Source organism: Astyanax mexicanus, chromosome 1, assembly GCF_023375975.1.
Source record: "Astyanax mexicanus isolate ESR-SI-001 chromosome 1, AstMex3_surface, whole genome shotgun sequence".
NCBI lineage: Eukaryota > Metazoa > Chordata > Actinopteri > Characiformes > Acestrorhamphidae > Astyanax > Astyanax mexicanus.
The window spans coordinates 98201193-98215969 of record NC_064408.1 but is presented as its reverse complement, the minus strand read 5'-3'; positions in this window follow the sequence as shown (position 1 = coordinate 98215969).

The following is a 14777-nucleotide window of genomic DNA, read 5'->3' as shown; positions in this document are numbered from 1 at the left end:
GCAATACAATATACAGTTTGTTAAAGCGCTATATATCTTGGAAAAACTCATTTTCTTTGATTGCTTTTTAAACTTTAGTGTGCAAACATGTACGTTTATTTCATTCATCAGTCCAGATTTTTAACCAGGGATAGGTCTGGCGATGTGGCTGGCCCTAACACTGTACCTGTGTCTTCTATGCAAGCCCTTGAGTCGGCAGCAGTATGTGGACAAGCATCCTGTTATCCTGTTGGAACGGCATGCCGGAGTGCGCATTAAAGATCTCCTTTTGATAAAATCAACCTTTTCTTGTTCTATGTGAAATACTATAGGTCTCTTTGAGTTGTATATACATGCTGCATATGAAACTGTTCTTCAGCTTCCCTTGTCTGCAGTAGTTACTAAAATAACATCCTCAGAAATACGAGTTGATCACAGAGATATTAGGGTGTCTACGTCAACCAGTCAACTAGTCCGCCCACAGGCAGCGCTGAACCCGGGCTACAGCATTAGGAGCTATAGCTAAGGTGGAGCTAACAGCTCTGTATACAGCTTCTGTTTACAGAGCTAGTTAGCGATAGCTATCTTGTTTGAGTAACTGTATGTTTAAATCGGATCTCCGGATGATTCCATGTTTTTAATTGCGTTCTGTCACTTCTGCAAGCCCCCATTTAATCAACAATTAACAGTGTTTACATCTGTCAGAAAATTATGGTTACTGTACATTTCATTGTTTAACTGTTTTACTGTGTTTTGTGGTCATTTTCCATAATATTACCTAAATACGGGTATTCTGTTAGTGCTACTATCTATGTATTAAAGAATAAGCTACCAAAGATCAAATTAAAACTTCATTTTGTCTGAGACCTGCAGTTCTTCTACAGATTTTCTAATCACTTACAAGAAGAAAATATATGAGCCTCTAGGTCAAATGTAAATGCACTCATCATCCAGCAGACTGTGTAAACCACTGCAATTACAGAAATGCAAACATATATTGTTAAAAAGGCCATTAAACTTTCATTATTTGCGTTAATTAAAATGCCTGCTGGATGATTTATCAGATAAATATGTATATTTATGTCTGAAAGGCTGAATTAAATACTCGAGGCTGACAAGCAGGAACTGATGGAAACATGGGCCATCCTACTGTGTGTGTTTGTGTCTCATCATAACAGAGGCGCATATTAAACCGCTGTCCAGGGCGCGCACGTGATTCCTTATTAATAATACTAATGGATTCTTTAATTGCATCGGTAGCGGCAACAATTTGCAGAGCAGCCAAAATGAGCCTTCTAATGCTTTAATAACGGCACTCCTCTGATGAATGATGGCTCATGCGGAGACAGAGGACAGAGCTGCCTAGGACCCGTGCTGGGGGAAAGTAATTAAGTGGCCCCTACACAAAGTCCAGCTTGCCCTTCAGAAGGGGCCGCCGCGGCGTGCTCTCCACGGCAGAGGCAATCAGTCCGGCGAGCGGGCTGCCCTGCCTCTTTGATATGTGTGGCCTTTTTCAATCAGAGCAGATGAGTGTTTTCAATCAAGCCGGCACGGTAAACAGACTATAGTAAAAGCTGATTTGTGATTGCTGAAGTATGCACAGAGCACATAGGCGCTCCGTGCTGAGCCCCGTTCTGCCCGTCCCGCTATGACACGGGTGCTACAATCATACAATCATACAAATGCAGGTGGGAAAGATGAGAGTGTTGGCCTCTCATCGTGAACTTTTTCATGCATCAATACGGAAGAGGCCTGAAATTGTCTCGCGCTGATAACTATTGCTGTCCTCTTACAACCAATAAACATCTTGAAACAACTGCGAGGAAATCTGGCTTAAGTGTGGGCATAAGGGTAGCATTATTGGGTGGGAATAATAAAGCAATGCAATGCTCAATGAAGGTACAGCTCAAGTAGCAGCAGGTGTACTTATCAAGATTTATACAATCTAAATCTCCCAACTCCAAATCTGTAGATTCTCTGCCTTCAGACCTATATTCTGACATGACGCTTTGCCTAACATTATGTTGTATTTGCAAGTACATACAAAGCACAGTCTTTATTTATAAAAATGCAGTCTTTATTTTGACTTACTTAAAGGGCTGATCCCAAAAAAACCTAACCCTTGGTTAGTAGGGTTAGTAGGTAATGATGTATTGCGACACATTGCATTGCAATGGGAAAAATTTACGAAGTGCATCGTGGAAATAAGACAAATCCACCATCTGTTACTGTTATGAAATCTCAATGCCATTGCATTGTTTGAAAACCAGATTAAGAGTCATATTTCCTCTAGTGCAGGCTGGAGAACCAGTGGGCGTAAGCAAAAGGGAGATTGGTGTGGTGTGTGTGTCTTGACTGTGGCAGGGGTGAAGAAACAAAAAAATCTATTAAAGTAGAGTATTTACATTTACTTCTTTACTGTGCACACTACTGTTCTGCTTAGACATCTTAATCAATGATACTTTCACTCTATATCATTTAAAAAAATAAGTGATAATTTAGAAATTAAACAGCACAGTACTTATAATACTTAATGATAAATAGGACTTATACTAACATTCATACATGGAGCATTTAAATAAGCTGCATGTGGCATTGTTTATACAACTAAAATTGTATTTCAATTGTGATCCAAATACCAGGAAAAAAACAAAAAACAAATCGTGAATCCTTAATCGTGTATTGAGTCAAATCGTGAGGAGAGTGCATCGTAACACTTCTATTGGTTGGCAAATCAGGCCTGATCCATGTCACCAACTGTAATTAGAAACTCAGCAGAATTAAATTTTAATGCCTAATAAATTCTATGAATCTTCAAACCTTTGAAGCGCTTAATAAATATAAAAAAAAGTTAAATATTCTACTGTTCCTGGTAACATTTCTTTCCAAAAGCACTTCTGGGTCCAAGTATTTTTTTCAATTAATACAATGAGTGTATTTTTTGCTACGCAGCTGAAGAAGTGCTAAAGATGCAAGAAGTTGAATTAGTTGAACACTGAACTGGCAAACACTGAATTCTGTATATGATTCACACAATTCTATAGTAGTACAGCATCCATAAGCTCAGAATATACTGGTGAATAAGCTGAAGACTGTTCTGCAGAGGCCACAGTGCTGGGCAAAGAAAGCGTGAGATTCCACGTTCACTCACTTGAGACGTGACCTTCGCATTCAGACAAAGTGTGGGTCTTTAAATGAAGCTGAGGAAGTAAGACTGAATGCAATCGATTGTGTTTTTGAGTGTGTGTGGAGGTCAGGGATGAAGAGGATGAGGCTGAGGTGGAGATAAAAAGTGCTTGTCTTACTGGACCTCTTTAGCGGAATGACCAGCTCTCTCAGCTCAGCCTTTTGTCTCCTTTCAGCATCCTCACACGAGGTCTGAGGAATGAAACAATACTGCTAATAGGATGTGTCGTCATTTCATAGTCCGTGGAACCAACCGTAGCATGCATGAATAATGCTGCATGCTACAGTCACGCTAAGCATCCTACATACTATTCTGATATGAAGTTGTAGCGACACTGCAGGCAAATGGGCAGCACAGTGGCTTAGTGGCACTTTCCCCTTTCAGCACTGGGGTCTTGGGTTCAAGTCCCTACCTGGGTGGAGTTTCCATGTTCTCTCTCACTCTCAGGGAGACACCAGTTTCCTCCTACAGTCCAAAAACACAGAGATCAGGTAAATTGGATACACAAACATTACCTAGGAAAAAATAAAAATAATACTCTAAATTGATCTGGTGGTAAGTTTGTGTTTGTGTGCTCAGATATGGATTGGCATTCTGTCCTGAGTAATGTGTTGATGAGTGCTGAGTATAAATGGTTGTGTATAAAAAAAACAAAATTAATTGTAAAGCATCCTTGGATTTCTGGAAAAGCGCTATATAACTTCATTCATTCAAATAAAATCCGGCTGGCGGAAACAGAAAATCTTTAACAGGAAATGCTCCCAGGGGTGCTGAATATCAGTTTGCGGTGCATTCTTAAACTTTAAACTTGCAAATCTGTGAACTAAGTTAGAGGCAACAAGAATATGCATTCTATTCAACTATAGCTTACAAAACTACAATGCTTTCAATACACAGAATACACTTGCTAGTATCACTTTAAAGAGATGCTGTTAAAGATTATACATTTAGTTATTATTTTATGCAAAATTACTTTTTTCCTCTTTAATATATAATATTTTTTTTCAGAATAACAGAAAAGAAAAGGAGCCTGAAGATAAAGTTTGTGACAAACAGCATGTCCATTACATATGTTCATACAACATGTCATTGTGTCTTTGGTATTCAGGACACAAAAATATAGCTTAAACTGCTCAAAACACGCAAAAGGAGTGTACTAATTCCCTTAAATAATAATTTGTGTGTTTTGGATGTAATGTGAAGTAAACAAATAAGTCTGTGTCACTTGCCAACCCCTTTAAGAGGCAGGTGCAGGTGCTCTGACTTTTGCAGATTGAAATTTTAACAGCGCAGCACTTCTGTGCTTCTCAGCAGAGGATACAGACCTGCTTGTTCAAGTTGTGAACAATATACAGAAACATCAATATAATTTTAGTTAATCTGTCTATTGTTTAGTATTCTGTCTATTGTTGATGTAAAAGTCAGGTTTGCATGCTGTGGCGCATCTGTGTGTGTGTGTGTGTGTACGCGGGGTTGTACCGTGCTAAGCACCTGCATAGCTAAGATATGTATATACGATGGTTGACTGTTGGCAGGATTCAAGTCAGTCAGTGGTCAGTCAAAAATATTCTATATATTATATAACTCTTTCCAGACAACCACGCCCATCGTTGTAGATATATTCCAATGCAGATTTACAACGTAGATGGAAGGTGTAAAAAAAATAGACTGTTTGCAGGGTGTAATGTGTAATATAATGAGCCTTACGACACACCTTGCGCAGGGTGTAAGATAGGGACCTTAGTCTGAGTCAGGGTAGTATGAAGTGGATTTTGAGACAATATTTTCCTTTTAAGAACAGTTCGGACACAAAGATTATTAGGATTATAACTGAATCAGGTCAACCAGCATAAATTCATGTGTAAACACACCCAAGACACATCTAAAACATCTTATCTGTATCACATGTTATAGCTGTGCAAACACACTTTCTCTTCAAGACATATTTAACAACCAAAACTCCACTCAGGACAAACAAAACAACAGTAATAACTGCTCCACGTTGAGCAAATGGTCATTTTTCATCTTACACATTTAACTTTAAAGTGTTGTAAGTATATGGCTAAAAAAAATGGCATATGGCTAAATTCTTACCAGGATACAATCTAGACATTGGTCACATTACGTGGCAAGGTGTAGATAAAGTCAAAAACTAAAACAAAGCACAGAAAAAGCAGCTAATAAAATATATATTTTATTATAATGTTGTTATTTATTTACAGCTACTTTCGCTGGATCTCCACATTCCTCCACCCCTGTAAACCGTAAGTCACTCAGGAAGAGAGAGTTTCTTCCAAATGTTATATATTTAAAGAAATAAAATCATAAAATCAATTACACTGCAATACTTTCAGATTTATTTATACTCATCTGAAACAATGGAGAAGAAAAGGAGTAGAAATGAGGTCATGTGTCATATGCAATTCAAGAAATACATATTTAAGAGTTAGCCTAAATTCTTCAGATTTCAGGTTTAAACTGGAATATCGTATGTCAGTGAAAGGAAGGAGACCATTTCTCATTACTACACTCAACCCTGGGAAACGACTGCACTTTCTGGCACGTCCTGTGCAGCCATGATAGGAAGAAAAGCACTACACAAGGTAGTAATAAAGGAAATCTCACTGACATCTGAATCCAATCACAGCAGTTACTCATTTCTGTGTTGTCATGTTGAAATACAGTCGAGGGAGCCAGAATGGCTGTAGCAGACACCGTCTGACTTAGAAGGCATTTTTGAAGAGGAAGGTCATCCTGCGAGGAGTCTAGCCACTGTCAGATGACTGCTTAAACCTGATGATTCGAATCCTTCCAATTAGACTGATGCCACGAGTGGAAACACGTCTCCACTCGGTGGTCATCAGAAGATAATTAGCAATCATAGAGAACACAGATGAATCAGGTTTGTGTGGAGTGATTATTGCAGCGGCACAGCTCTCTGGATGCTTGATAGTTTGATGATCAATCAAATTTCCTGAAATTCAGTGATTAAATGTAATCAGTTAGCCAAGACATGTTTTGTTGTCTTTACTTTCTTATTTTTCTTCTTCAGTTTAACACTGGAGGCTAATGTTGCTTACAAGTAATGGCAGATTATAGCTCCCCCTCTAAAGTAAAGCCCCCATTGGTGTAGTGGTAGAAATGTAGAAAGTAGAAATGTTGTTTATTTATACTTTACTGAAGTAATTCTTTTTCAGACGCCTTTTAACTTCTACTTCTTATATTTTCACAAAGTTATCTGTAATAGCCTTGTTACTTCTATTTCATTTCAGCTTGTTTCATTTCAGCTTTTTATAAAAAAAAAAAAAAAAAAACTATCCAGGCTCCGAGTGGTCCAGGGGACTAAGGCTCTGCCACTATGATCAGGAGATCGCTGGTTCGAATCCTGTTTATGTAGTTTGCTATCAGCTGCTGGAGCCCTGAGAGAGCACAATTGGCCTTGCTCTCTCTGGGTGGGTAGATGGCACTCTCTCCCCAAATCACTCTAAATGGTGATGTCGCTCAGCAGAAGGCGTCTGTGAGCTGATGTATTATAACCGAGTAACTGTGCTTTCCTCCAAACACGCTGTGATGCTACTCGGCAATGCTGCATCAGCAGCAGTTGGAAAAGAGGTGGTATCTGACTTCACATGTATCAGAGGAGGCATGTGCTCTTCTTCACTCTCCTGGTGTGTTGGGGCATTACTAGTGATAGGGGGAGTCCTAATGAGAGGGTTGGGTATTTGGCCATGTAAACTAGCAAGAAAAATGGGATGAAAAAAAAAAAAATCCTATCCAGATAAACGGCTCCATCCATATAGAGTGAATTTGATTGTGGTTGGATGAGAAGTACAAACATAAATCTGTAGTTGAAGATGCTACAGTGCAAGCTATTGTTGTTGTATTTCTGAATTTACAGCTGCTAAAAAGACAATCCTACAAAACTGCATTACACCTGAACTTCATATGGAATCATTGACGATCAGTGGTTAATTTACTCAATATAGCAAAACTTGAATGTACCACTGCTCAACTTCACCATGCTAAGCCCTTAACTGTTCAACAATTAATTAAATGTTGTGTATTTTGGATTTTCTGAAAGGTATGCATTGAATACAGACACTTCTGCCTCTTTATCTTTATCTGATTGTACCCACAGATTTTTTTTTTTTTTTGCCATTCATGCCCCTTTTTTTCTTTTGCATTTATTCTCTCTACCTGTCTGTGGTTTATACACAATCCACAATCAGTGGCAAAGACTGAAGAGAATTCAAGCAAACTTGAGTCTCAACTAAGCTCTTTATATATATTTGCATCGTACTAAAATTTAATAATTTTCAATGGGTATATATGCAGCTGAAACAGGGACCCTACTATATCCCATTTTTTTAACATTAACATTTTAATATAGCATTACAATCAGTATTTTTGAAACCCTAGTATCTGAGTAATAAATGTGAATACTTTTGCCACATTTGCTAACTACAACCTTTAGTTTGCAGTGTGCTAATTTTAGCACGTTTTTATATTTTTCCTCCAGTAATCAGTTTTCAAAACTTTGTTTACCGATAAGAAGGTCAAAGTTAGTGGAACAAAATGTCTGCATTACACAGAGTAGCTGAATTGTAGTCGATCGTTTTAAATCGATTTTTTTCCCCTACTAAAAATCTAATTAAAGATGATAAAGAAATGGTTAAAAACGAGTTTTTATTTATTTAGTTTTCACTTAAATGTCCCCTTTGTGGTTAAAGTGCAACCAGAAACAAGCAAAAAAAAAAACAATTGTAAACTGTGAGAACATCTAGTAACTTTTAGAAAACTAAACACAGTTTAAGTACTGACACAATGCACCCTCAAACTTAAAAAATAAATAAATAAACCCACCCTAAAAAAAATAGAAAGAAATAAAATGGTGCCCTTTTTGATAAAACTTACAAAATAGAAAACAAGTACAATTTAATATGCTATTAAGTAAAGACATTTTCCCATTGGGCTTGAATTGCAAAACAAAGGTACACGGTTGGAAGATGTGTCAGGGACGGGGGTGCGCGCGGGAGAGAGAGAGAGAGGGGCAGGGGGTGCCCACGGGAGAGAGGGGCGGGGCTAAGAACTCTAAGAAAACTCTAAGAAAATCGATTTTCATAAAAACACATCATCCTTAACTGTAAATTCGAATTAAACGATAAAATCGATTAATCGCCCAGCTCTACACTCTATATAAAGTTATTTGCAGTTGTATTAGTAAGTTTGACATTAGCAGAAACTAATCAGCTGAGCTAATTCGCTGTTGTCTTTTAGTCTGTGCTGAGAATCCAAATATCATTTAAAGGGTGTTTTATTTAAAAAAAATTATTGTTATTAGTGCATGCTGAAAAAAAATGGGTCTACATATGGATCAGGTTTTGACCACTGAAGGAACGGATTGTCTTTGTAGGTCAGTTTAAAGAGTTTAAATCAGATTTTTTACATAGAAATTATGGTGGGAGTATGTGATCTGGGATCCAGCCTGTCTTGCTGTTGAATGGCATGTCTGTTTTGAGGCAAAATCATGCGGTTTCTTTATGAGAAATTATGTGAGATTTCACTCTGATAGACAAGACTGAGGGTCAGGACACCAGAACTGAATTCTGAAAGCATGTGGTGGTTTATGTGCAGCAAATCTTGTAGTGTTGTGTGTGCTGTGATGACTGCATCACAGATCATCTCCAGTAGAGTCAGTCATTGTGTGAGTAAGTCTCTCACATTTGCAACTTGGGTTACTGTTTCAATCTTATTGGTTACAATAAATCTAAGGGAAAAAAAAACAAATTTACTGTTAATACTGAAACTTAAAGGTGTGCCAAATTCAGCTTAGATATGGGCCACCAACCTTCTTCTGTTTTCTGGGCATCTTTGCTTTTCCTGAAGCTACTGCTCAAGTGTCCACACACCAACATTTTTTTCTCTACACACACACACACACACACACACAGAGTCTCAGAACCCTTTTCCTTTAGCTTTTTCTGCCTGGCCACCTCATTCGGAGCCCCGGAGGGGGGATAATGAGCTCCGTGTGTGCGCGCGTGTGCACACACAAGTGTGTGGCAGGACTTCTCAGTGTTGCAGGGACAGCAGGAGGCCACTATAGGACCAAAACAAGGCAAAGATGAGGGAGCTAGGACATATTTTGTCCTGCTTTAAAAGCAAGTACACACAAAGCACTCTCGCACAATCTCTTTCAGCCTCTACGTACAAATGAGCGAGACTGAAAAGCCAAGGTTCACTTCCTGAATGGGCAAGAGCATTGCTTTTATCTCAAACAGGATATTGCTATCGATTAGCTGTCTACACTAACACCTTGACGTAATTAGCCGCATCGTGCAGTAGCAACTGAATATTAAGGGCTTCAATAACAAGGACAACAGCATGCTTCGAAATATGACTTTTAACGACGTATTAAACTTTTACTCAACACATTATCTGAGCAACCGACCATAAAAATGTGTGGAAATGCGTCTGCAAAACAGAATCTTTTAGAGATATTACAAAAACTTACACTACTGTACATGTTTAACGGTTTGTAGACACCCCTTTTAATGAATGGATTCAGCAATTTTATTCTGCACCAATTGTTAACACGGGTGGCCAAATGCACTAAAAAGCACTAATGATAGAATACGACTCTCTGGAGCAGATAAACATAAACCTCTTGGCATCATATTTCATGCCAGGTGTACGCTTGAGGGCTATATATCTCCATCATTGAACTGTGGAGCAGAATTAGAACTGTAGAACTTCTCTGAAATTAATGGTGTTCTATCTAATACTTTTGGGATAATTTATTGGCTTCCTGAGCTCACTAATGCTCTTATCACTGAATGCAATCAAATCCTCACATCAACTACAATGTAGGTAAAAGCTTTCCCTGGTCAGAAGAAACAGTTACTCAAAAAAAAAGCATAATTTTTATTTTTTTTTTTAATAACCATGATTTTAGAAGAAATATTGCATGTGCATGTATCCCCCCAAAGCATTTGTCCATGTAATGTATTTGAATCATACATATTTTTAGGCCACAGCAATCTAGCTTCTACAAAATCTACCCACCCAGAACGAGCAAGGCCAATTGTGCTCTCTCAGGGCTCCGGCAGCTGATGGCAAGCTGCATGATTGGGATTCAAACTAGCGATCTCCTGATCCTAGTAGCAACGCTTAGTCCGCTGGACCACTCAGTGCCCTGTATGCGAATTTACTTTAATAAGTAGCTCATTATTTGGCTTGAATTGCATTTTCCAATGCACTGCATAAAACGGAAATCAGTAAAAGATAAGCCCTATCCGGACGGGATTAGTTTCTCAGGTGAGCATCTGCAAAACATATTTCACACTTCTACACTGAGATAAAACAGCAATTGAAAAAAAAGGAGGACCAGTGAGTTTTTAGGCTTTCTCGGTCACATGACATCGTGTTCAATAGCTCCTCCATTTCCACTCGCTGTTGTGTTTACATGGATCTCTGTGGAAACACGCACTCAAAGTGTAATTGAGGTGTGTGGCAGTGAACAAATAGCTATTTTATTAAACGCGAGGTGATGAATTTCAGACGGGACTAAAATTACCGGAGGACCATGGAGTAAAAAACTGTAGGTAATTTAGCCTGTAATTTTCTCAAAGGACGTCTGAGAAAAACAAATACCAAGCTACATGGTCATTCTGGCCATTCTGGACCTGGATTATCTCAGGACCCCCTGTTTACTGATTATGATAGAATTCAGATTGTATTTTACTTGCAACCATGCAATGTACAAACCCTTTTTCTTTACATTTGCCAGTCAGCTATACTTAAAACAATCACGCAAAAACAGCAGCATGACAGTAAACATTTCCTCCCAGCCTGTAGGGGGAGCCTCAAAGAAAACAAACCTAGAGTTGCATAGTATGCCTTTAAGCTAAGGGATAAACAGAGGTTTTATTTTTTTTTTACTTTATTTTGTATTTCTTAAAACCAAATCTAAACCTAATTTAAACCAAATATGTATTTAATTATATAATTTGAAACAAATTTCCTTATAAAATTGAAGAGCATAAAAATAGAAATGAATGTGGGACACTGTCACCAATACTATACATGTTAAAGTATCCTCATAATTAAAATATCACTCCTACAATTACTGGAAAAAAATGGCTTTCATTTCGACTCTGATTCACAAAAGACAGGCCGCCAAATGTCTATCCAGCAGAGGTAATTCTAAAATAATTTAGCCACACTCAAAACCCACTTATAAGATATATCAAGTAATAGCTTTGACCTGAGCAGATGAGGCCATTTCAAAGCCAATTTCCTTTGGATTCATCAAGCTTGACCATTTCTGCAGCCATAATAATCCATCGGCAGGTCAGTACCATCTTCACAGGCTGAGGAGGAGAGTGAAGAGCTAATGTCCCATTTAAAAACAGACTGCTAAGAACAAAAAGCACTGCCATTACTGTAGCAGCCGGGACTCACGCTCACTGCTATTCCCACCACAGCAGTAAAACGGATGTCTACATTTACAGAAGGAGACATATTACACTGTATATCATCTTTTGTTTATCATCAATTATTAATATTGTTGCTAATATTGGTCCTGGCATCATTACAGTCCTACTTCTAGATCTGTGTTTCTTTTGGAGCATGTAAAGCACGTTAAGGCACGTAATTTGATGAATCAGTTAATATGTCGACACAAAATGAAACTAAATTAATTTATTACTGATTACTAATGCAGTCAGTAAGCCAAGGTGCATCCCAAATGATGTAAGCATCTTCAGTTTACAAGACTAATGTTTCTGTTAGCTGACAGTCACTATCATCAGTCTCATCTTGGTAAATACATGCCATAATCCAATGCATTATTACACGCAAATAGATCCATTTTGTAGTACTAGTACACTTTCAAAACAAAAATGTTAAAATATTATACAAGTTGTTTCCACACCACACTCTGCATTCACAAAGCCACCAGCATTGTGGACGACCCAACCCATCCCTCACACGAACTCTTCACTCTGATGCCCGTCGGCAGAAGATACCCGAGCATACAAGCCTCCACTACCAGACTCTGCAACAGCTTTATCCACCAGGCAGTCAGACTCCTTAACACAGAGCCTCCACTACCAGACTCTGCAACAGCTTCATCCACCAGGCAGTCAGACTCCTCAACACACAGAGAAAAAGCTGAACAGCCCACCACCACCACACACACAGACTGTACTGAACCAACCCATGACACACACACACACACACACTCGGCACACAGAAACTGAAATGTCTCTATCCATACCAGCAATATTTGCTACTTCATTTAAAAAAAATTATAAACTCTGTACCTCAGTAACTGCTGGGATCATGTATGTTCAATATGTTACAGTATGTTACATATCTCTGCACCTTATCCTCACCATGCACATTTCATTTTACAGTATCGGTACTGCACTGTCCTGACGGTTAAACTGTCTCGTCTGTTGTATTTACTGTATTTATTGTAGTTCTAGTTATAGTTCTCTGTTGCACATTGCACTTTGTCTATTGTATTGTTGTTCTATGTTGCACCATGGTTCTGGAGGAACATCATTTCAATGCACTGTTTATGTGTTCTCAAATGTAATTACAAAAAGCCTCTTAACTTGACTTGACTAATATGTAGGACCTATTGCTCCACTATGCATAGAAATATATTTTTCTTTACAAAACTGGCATGTATTAGGGATGTAGTCAATAACAACACTTGTACAACAAACAGTAATACTGAACGAGTTTTATTTCATTATTACACATTTTATTTCATATTTTATACATATATACTATCAAACCCCAGTGATGTTAATGAAAAACACTGTAGCAAGTGACGAGGAGTGACCTGTGAACGTTTTCAATGTCCAAAATGTCTATCTCTACTACTCTAGGTGGTGGCAGTAAATTACTGAGCTATGGTTAGCAACCGTACTGAAGCTCAGTGATTACCTGTTCTGCACAAAAATAGCCAGCTTGCCTTATAAAATATAAAGTATAATTCTTAATGTTAATTCTGCACCTTGAATGTATACAAAATGTCTGGAAAAACTACAAGAATGTATCTTGTGCTATTTGTCTTGCACCTTAGTACTCAGTTGAGGTACTGTGAGAGAACTTATTACTCCTCAACTAGGATTTCTGCTTTCTGTGAACTTACTTGCTTCTGTCTGGCAATGCTGAAAAATCTCGTCAATACAACATAAACATGTCCAGTAACAGGCAAAGCCCATCATTAAAACCGGCACCGGCCAGAAATCATGAAACCGTAATGTCGATCGGCCAAAAGCAAACAAACAAAGCCTCATTGCTAGCCATGTGCCCGCTCTCAGCAGCGTGTGTAATCATTCTGCTTCTCATCTGCTGGAGGAGAGCGGCCTGGCCCAGCGTTTAGCAGAAGCCTGGAGTTTTGATTTGAGCAGCCCTCACGCAGCGCGCCGGGGGAGTCTGAGGGATCTCCCCACGCTTCTGCTCCAGCGCACATAAACAAACAAACCTCAAATCCTCCACAGCCAGGCAAAGCGCACAGATACCCTCACACATGTGCTGCAGAGTACGGACTGAATAAGTGATGAAGGCAAAGCCTCTTTCTTCCTTTTTGATTGGCTTGACCTTTGGTGACCCGGGTGGACTTCTGTGGGGGATCAGAGCAGTGTGACACATCACTGGCAGCGATTTCGATGAATATTTGAGATGGATGAAGAAAAACAGGCTGTAAGGTGTTGAGAAAACAGTGGCTTGAAGGTCACAGAGAATCAAGACTAATTATTGTTTATGTGCTGACTCCATATATTAATGAACAATTTAATTAACTAACTAACCCATTCTGCCTTTTATTTTTTGTGCAATTTAAACGATTTTTGATCTAAATGATTAAGGATTTTTTTAAACAGATCATGTGAACATACACATATTAGAATTATCTCAATCTTATAATACATCATAGAGATGGGATTTTAATACACATCAGTTTGCTTTTTTATTCTTGTTCAAATGTAAGAGTACAAGTCTTTCTAAAAAATATTAATATCCATCAACAGGTAATGATAACTTTTGCAAAAAAAAAAAAACACTGCTAGTGGGACATATTCTATCACTGCTCCTTTAAACATAACAATAATATACATTTAATAACATATGTATTATATATGTTTCCAGTGGACAATGGGAAAAAATAATTATTTATTTTTCTGTTGATTTTGTAAGTTTGCCTTGTTTCAAATTTCAATTAACATTTTTATTTTACACCATATCAACAGAACAAAACATTAACTAAAGGATATTAATTGATTTGTATTTGATTAAGTGAAATGTGAAATTAAGCTAAATGTGTCTTGGTACTTGGTGGAGAAACCCTTGGTGGTAAGCACAGAGGTTAGATGTTTCTTGCAGTTGGTCTGTAGGTTATGCACATCTCAGAGGGGAATTTTGGCCAACTTTTCTTTACAGAAAATCTCCAAATCCTGAAGGTTTCGAGGATGTTGCTTGGCAACTCGAAGTTTGGGCTCCCTCCACAGATTTTCTTTTTTCTGGGATTAAGGTCCAGAGACTGACTAGGCCACTCCAAGACCTTAATGTGCTTCACTTTTAAGCCACTAAATGT